Raw genomic sequence first — 8,172 nt, 5'->3', positions numbered from 1 at the left:
AGTGCCTTCTGGGCAAGTCTGAATATTTGTTCTGACTTGGCTTGGTTCTGACAGACACTTGGTGCAGAGGCTCTTACAAGTAGTTTGTAATCTTTGTTTGGAGGAAGGCTATGAGCAAGAGCATGGAAAATCCATAGATCCTTTGATTTTAACCACACTGATGATTTAGTTTTAGTCTCAAAACAGAAATAATTTCAAAACAACAGCTACACTTGACAGCAGGCCAGGATTTTCTTTTAAAAAAAGAAGAAAGAAAAAAAGCATTTCCTCATTGTGTACAGTGAGATTTCTGAAACTACTGGTGAATTTTCTGTTTGTTCAGATTCCATCAGAGACACAGATTTGGGTTCATAACTTGCCTGCTCATTATATTTTGGCACAAAGATTAAATCTCTTATTCTTTTTCTTGCAGACCAAGCTTCCCTTTACCCCCAACTTCCACTCCATATTGCTTTTAATCAGTTGGTGTTTTAGTAATCTGATGGTTTTCTGCCCACTTAAAAAGCTCCCTACCTCCTTTGAACTTAGTGATCCAGTGTTTGTCTCGGTTGATCACAATTACAGATATTAATAGGGGAAAAAAAGAAACAGTACACCTCCACAAAACAGCTTACTGTTTTCCTTCTTCTACAGAAACCTATTCAAGTGTTTGTACCTTTGAAGCAGGTTAAAATGTACTGGTTTTGGAAACCTCTCCTGAAGTCCTTACTTGGTATTGATACGGTAGGAGAGGGGTGCCATAGCTTGCCCTCTCTGCATACTAGATTCCCTTAGTCCAGTGTTTCTGCTTTGAAAGGCTCCTCTTCCTTCATGAGCACCTCTGCTTTTAATTGAGCTGGCTCTGGAGCAGACGAACACAATTTTCCTTTAGGTCCTTCAAAGTGAGAAGCTTCCTATAAGTATTTAAATTTAATGCATCAATTAGCGACCTTATACAAATTGTGAAACATTTTCTGGGTTTTGGACTATAGATTAGCTTCTGGAGCAGTTTAGGAAAATCTCTCATCAGAAACATGTACTTGGGTCTGTGTATTTATCTCTGTATCTCTTAGGTGGAAATAAGGGACAAATCTTACACTGACTAACAGAGAAAAGCAGACTGTATATTTTGGCTGGTTTATTTTGTGCTTCAAATCTCCTTAACAGAGGCAGATTTTCCATGTGTGTGCAAGAGATGGACTCAGGAAGGGAAGTGCCAGTTGGATGCAGAGTCCTCTCTCCTTCCTATCCATATCCTGGCGGTGTGTTGGATGGGTTTAGGAGAGATAAGGAGTGGGAAGTCATCCTTATTTCAAGAGGAGCAGCAGGTGCTTCCGGTAAAAAATGGGTTTCAGGCAGTGGCACTGGCACAAACCAGTGAAGCCTGGCCACATTCGTAGGCTGGTCATTGGTGTTTGCAAGACATTGCTGTTCTTGATCCCCATGGCATCGGGTCAGCAAGGAAGTGTGAGATCGGTGTCAGTGCTGTGTTCCTGGCCTTTGCTGCAGGGGGCCAATGGTCCAGCCAATGGGACAGAGTGAGGAAGGGCTCCAGCTCCATCACCAAGTGCTGATACGGGCCTGGCATGATTACTCTGCAGAATAGAACCTTCAGGTAGACTTGGTCCTCGTACCCCATGGGGGATGCTGACCAGGAGACCCTCTGACTTTTCTTCCAAGTAAGCCTTCATAGCAAAGGGCAACACCCACCGCCCAGACTGCTTTCTTTTGAAAATGCCTGGTTTTTAGAATTATAAAGAAGAAGGACACTACAAAATGTCTTAGGTGGGGCTTAATTCCCTGCAGCACTGCTAAATTATGTATGAGGTATGATCCACAGTCTCATCTGGTACCAAACTCAGCATTGGAAATGGGACCATGCCATCAAAGCACTGGAGCAAACAAGAGCTTCTCTGTGCTGAGATTGCACAATCGGTGCTCAGTCAGAGGAGCAAGGCCAGGCAGAGGTTCAGCATGACCTCCGCCTGACTCATATTTTTTCCTCCTGTTACCAATAAGAACTTTTTCCTCATGAGTCACTTTAAAACTGTGCGTGTTCAGGGAAAAAACAAAACCCGAAGATTTTCCTAAGGAACAGTTTATCAGTGAGACAGAACAAACCACTGAATACAGTCAGGGACAGTTCTGCCGGCACAATTGAGCTAATTAACTCTTAGGGCTTTAAGTGAAGGGTTTTTTTACTGTCATTTGTGTGTGTCCCTTCATTTAATGCATTTTTCTCCCAAACACATCAACAAAATAAGGAAGTGTTGCTATTCTACTTTTTGGATATGTGTCTGAAGCTCAGGGAAACAAGGACCCCTTCAAAAAATTGCCAGTTTAGCTGTTGTCCATCCTAACATAGCCCCAGCATATGCTGGCAAAACAGTCCTTTTTCTGTTCTACTTTTTTCTCAGGTAACATGAGCAAAATTATATTTATAGTATGGTAGCCATGGCTTTCACAAGGTCTGAAATATGGGCTTTCTACCCCACCCGTGAATTCACTGCACCAGCAAATTTGACCTGTGTGACTTGCTCACGGTTGCACAAGAGGTCTGTGGCAGGGGCAGGGAATTCGAGTAACTGAAATTGTGGACCAGGTTTTTAACTCAGAGCTGAGTAGTTAAAGTTTCTGAGAAGTTCAGCCCTCTGCAGGGAGCAGACATGGAGATATCCATTATAAGTATTGATTTTCATAAGCTGGAATAAGTTTGCATCCTGTTGGCAGGAGTGATTTATTTTGTTTCGTCTTTAGCTGCAAAATGGTTACTTCTGGCTAAGTCAACCTGTTCCTCTCTTCTAACATCTTTTGGCCTTACTGACCAACTTAAGCCAGTTTTGACAGATCAGCTGCAGGCTCAAAGGCAATTAAGTTCCTGCAGTCCTCACAAAGATTAGGAGTGGAGAAGAGGAAAGAGACCTTAGCAATGCCCCACTAAGGGAAAGACTGGTTTGAGCTCAACCCTTACTAAACATCTGAAATGTTGCAGCAGAGGCTTTTTCTAAGACTGCCCTGATGGTGAGACAAAATTCACTGGGAGGCACAGGGAACACGATCGTGGGGCAGAAACTAGATGGAAATCGGGTCTTATCTGAACTTTTTGTTACCTTCATTGGCAGCTAGCAGCATGGTTTTGCCTTTGCATTCCTGACCTGGATCAGTTTATTTCCACTGTGAGATCTTCAGGACTGGAGACACCTCCATCCCTCCCCACAGTCTGCTGTGGTCTGGGCTTTCTCACATTGAAATGGTGGGAGTCTGGAAGAGGTATCTGGGAGAAATTTACTGACAGCTGACTTGAGAGGTCAGCTTAAATGATTTAATGATTCTCAAGCTTTAGGTCCTATACATCTACAAGGTCTGCTGGTTTCTGGAGCACAGAACAGCTTTTGTTAGATTCCCATGGAGTCCAAATCCATAGTCCTGTTTCCTGCATGCAAACCAGTCTGTCCTGAAATGTCATGACCATTTTGGGCATCTGAAACAGTGATTACTTCATAGACAAAGTAATGCAAAGCAAAAAGAAATGTTCTAGCAAGTGACCTTTCTGTGTCAAACTCCTAGCTTAAAGAAGATCAGGATCTTCAGACTAATTAAATCAAAAGTTAATCCAACTAAAGAAAGAAATGCCTAAAAAGTATTATGAGAAAGCCTGCTGTCAGCCACAATATTCCAAATACTGATAGCACAGTGCAGGAGAGTCAAATCCTATCTCTAAAAATCTGCTTCTTGATTCCTTAAAATTATCCATGAATGCATTTTAACATGGCTTTTATTGGCACAACCCTTCTTTGTACAAAGTGCATGCTTTAGATCAGTTCAGACATTACAAATGTAACTGCAGAAAATATAAACAGAGCCAAGAGAACTGATCAGCTCCAGATGACTGGGCCAGGAGGACTGTAATGAGCTCCTTCCAGAGTGGTGTCCAGCTCTCTACCAGGAGCACACAGCCAGGGCTTTTATTCCACTAAACACCTCTTTCTCCATTCCTCTCTCCATTGACCTCCCTCACCACCAAAGCAAGAGTGAGCAAATTTTCTGCTGTGTTCCTAAGATAATGTCTAGTTGAAAGGAATAAAAGAAAAAAGACCAAAAATTTATCTATAAAATACACTAATGTTTACTAAAAATAGAATTATTTGTAATCAACCATGTATGTACAAGCGGTCACTTTTCCAAAATGGTCAATGAATCTATCTAGTTTCCCTGCAGGAGACTCTGAATTGACTTGTGCTGAATAAGTGCAACTTGTTATGGCAACTGCAGTAACATGAAGAGCATATGCTACTGCCTGGGATGCGGGGCATCATCTTAAACTTACTGCAATTAACACAGTGCCAGAATACATCTGGAAGATGTGAAAATGGTTGTACAGGCCATAGGAAGCATGCTTAGTAGCCTGAGTGGTCTCTTGCAGTATCTGCATCACTAAAACCTAAGTTGCTGTGTGCCTAAATGACTGTAACTGAAGAAATAATGCAGCTGTGAGTCAGAACCTCAAAGCATTTGCCAATTACAAGGTAAATCCTGAAATATACATGACTTCTGTATCCATTTCTTGTTTAGATTAAACACCCACTAACTTTACTTACAGTTTTGTTTGAAAAGGGGGTTCTGCATATTCTGTATTTAGGAACCGCTTCATTCACTACAGCAATAAAGTTAAGACTCACTGTTGGTTGCCTCATCCTGAACATAAGCCAGGTCCAGCTGCCAGCCATAAGAGTGAGCTGTAAGTATGTAAAGTTTTATCCATGATTTTTAATAGTCCTACAGAGGAGCATATATACTTGTCTTTTAGAATGGGGGTGTTAGTCCTTTACTGCAACTTGGAAGATCATACTTCAGTCATAGAAATCCTCAGCATTGAGGATGATGACATTTGTTTTATAACTGACTCTGGGAAGTGGCAATGGTTTGAGACATATGGCAACCCTACCCAGCCATGTAAGTGGGAGACCCCAGATGCAATCCAATTCAGATGCCAGTCTGGAATTACCTATATTTAAATTTGGCCAGGACATATGCTTCTTGCAGAAGATGCCAAGTAATTTCTAAGGTCTATAGATCTTTTTGGTTAGGGCTAACTGTAAAAATTTCAATCAAGACATTTTTTTCACAGAAAATTTGGATAGTTTGTTAGGAAAAAAAAAAGTAAAAGACCATGACGAAGTATTTCCATTTGCAAACTGAACTTCTCTGACTCAAGTCCTCTTTTTCTTATTAGCAGGTTTTTTGTCAGACTGCATCCTCTGTGCAGCCTACAGCCAGGGTCTCCTTGTTGCCTCCCTGACAGGAGGTGCTGACAGGAGATGTAAATGCTGTGCTTGGAGGATACAGCCTGACCACCCATCCTGGTGTGTGCAGGAGAAGAGTCTTAAGGTGCACAGTCTCCTTAGGCATAGCAGCAATGTTTCCAAACCAGAATATATTTAGCGGGTTTTTTTTTTTTTTGTTGAAATGTTCTCCTCTACACATTTTCCCATGTTCTCCAAAAATGTTTTTCCATTGAAGTTTGGGCAAGCCTTAATTTTTTTTTTTTTCACTGATGAGCTTGATACTTTGTCTTCCAAGCCAGAAGAACAGCTCACAAGTGCCTTGACACTGCACAAAGCCCTGGCTCTTCTTCTGCCAGAGGATCTGAACCATCCGGCAACTCCCCTCTTAACCCTGCATGTTCTCCAGGGTCCCCACTCTCCTACCTTGTGAGTGCTAACACGGTGATTGTCTGACAGTTTTTTACAGAAGCGGTATTACTGATATTCTGAACATACACAAATGAGAGAGTTTGTGGTTCCAGCTCCGTTACATCTGGCTCTTTTATCCACATGAAATTGTCTACAATTCTGTAGACAAGTGCTGGTCTGAACATATTGCCTCAGCTCCAAGAACTGTACCTGTGATTTTCCATAGTTCAGTGTCAGCTCCTCATAACATATCACACTGTGTTTACTCTCTTTCTTTGCATGAGCCAAGTGATGTTGCACTGAATTATTGTCCTGCACTGTAAAGCTGCAGGCACATCTATCTCAGGAACATGCCTTCATGATTTACACAATGAAAAGGAAGGGATTTTGGTTTCTCAAATCTCCCGATTCATGCCCTGCCTAATAAGGTTGTTGTTTGCTTAGCATTGCTCTGCTTTATATGATACTGAAACTGCAATGAAGTGAGGAACACAATGAGACCAGCTAGTGAAACAGCTTAAATTCAGGAAAAACCATTGACATAGATATTTGCTTTTACTCTTTGTTTGTTTTCAAAGTATAAAATTAAAGACCTAAAAAATAGTATCACCTGATGTGTGGACAGAAATGAAATTCAAGATGCATATACCTGACATTCCAGGTCTGTAAATGTGTCTCCTAGCTGTCAAGTGTTCAAGGTGCGAGAGGGAATAAGTGCTCAGAAGGATAAACATGGACTAAACCAATTTTGAAATGCCTTTTTCTCAAAATGAGGCGGGGAGGGGAGGCCAGGCTGAGCAGGTGGAAGAGGTGGGTTCCCTGGGGAGAATGCGAAGGAGAGAGAACCAACAAAATTCCCACCGGAGCCTCTTTGTTTCTGTTGCCAGTAGTTATCACCCACCTGCAAAAAGGGGAAAGAACAGAGCACCTTTTCCCCTAATCCAAAAGCCTGCATGTAAGGACAATCGAGCTCTACTGCCTTGGAAACGAAGTGGTTTAAAGGGCTTATCCAGGATGGGGGATACAATGGCCAGGATCACTTTTATTTCTGTTCTCATCTTCTGGGCAGCCACACGGCAGGGAAGAGGAAATGAAATTACAGGTAAGTGATGCAAGCCTGGCCAGAAGACCATGCCTCTTATTCAGGACAGCTTAGCTTGGATGTAGGATATCTCTTTATTTGAAATAAACCGTCCAAGGTGGCCATTCTGCAAAACTGGCAAAGTCTCAGTGACCGTTTAAGAATCCTCTGTTGATAATTAAACAAAGAAAATATAACTAAGCCAAAATACAACCTTTGTCCCCAACTGTTTGCCTTCAAGTTTTCTTTTCTTTGTGCCAGAAACGAACGAGTAGGATTCCTGTTCTGTGTTCAGTCATGTACAAATTTTTCTCTTTAAAATAAACTTTTGGAGGAAATTGTGTAGTAATGTACCTGGAAAATTCCTAGAGATGCATAAAATGAGGCTGTAGATGTCATGTTTAGCTTCCACTTATGGTATGGGCTGTAATTTGGAAAAACCTAATCCAGTTGCTAGGCTGTAACTGTTAAATTAAATCCTAAATTGCTCTTAATTTCTGGTGTGATTTATTTAGATGATAAAATATCATGATTTTTGGCTGCTTTTTGTTGCATTTTTTCACTTAAGTGGTTTTTCAAGTCTCAGTTAAAATACAAACCATATTTAAAAAAAATTTGCAGACTTTCCTGTTATTCTATCAAAGTCACATTTAAAAAAAGAGGTTGCTACAGATTGGGAGTCATCAGAACCCCCATTCTAGTGCCATTTAAAGCCAATGGTGTTGATTTATAATAAGGATTTGAAATACCTCCCCAAAATTGAGCCCCTAATCCACTTTTCTTCATGTTTCAGAGCCTTTGCATTTTAAAGCGGAGTTTGAATCTGCCCTCTGTGAAACTGTTGCAACAGATAACTTTTAAGGTTACACCAAGACAAGAAAGGGGCTTGTCTTTAGCTCTTGCTGTTCTTCAGCAAGAGAAGATTTTGCAGATCGCAGCTCACAGTGTCGCTTCTGGCTCTTGAGCACTGAAGTTTCCAGAACTGCAGCTAAGTCTGTGGCATGGATGCTATCAAGCATTTTTTATGGCTGAGTTTTTTAATCATGCTATCAGATCCCATCTGGGTTTGACCTTGAATTCTAAGCAGCTTGCTCCTAATGCAGACCTCCCTTTTAGCCTTTCCTCTCAATATTTGTTTCAATTAATTAAGTACCTACTTTAATTGTTTCTGCTCTTGCTTAACATAATAAAATGTACGCTTTCCCTGACAGTGCTGAAAGCTGGTGGTTGTTAAGATAAAGACCTAAAGTCTAGAGATGATAGATGTAACATAGCCCTACTAATATCAGTGATTTCTTCTGCTTTGTGATTGACTTCAGCTTTGTGTTGTTGGAAACAACGACCCGTGCATTTTAATTCCATTTGATAGTGCCATAATACCATAGATGGGGGTAATGAGAACAGAAAGCCCATTTGCTA

This window comes from Antrostomus carolinensis, unplaced genomic scaffold (genome assembly GCF_000700745.2).
Source record: "Antrostomus carolinensis isolate BGI_N321 unplaced genomic scaffold, ASM70074v2 scaffold10452, whole genome shotgun sequence".
In the NCBI taxonomy this organism is placed as follows: Eukaryota; Metazoa; Chordata; class Aves; order Caprimulgiformes; family Caprimulgidae; genus Antrostomus; species Antrostomus carolinensis.
The sequence above is the reverse complement of the archived record's forward strand: the minus strand, read 5'-3'. Positions refer to the sequence as shown.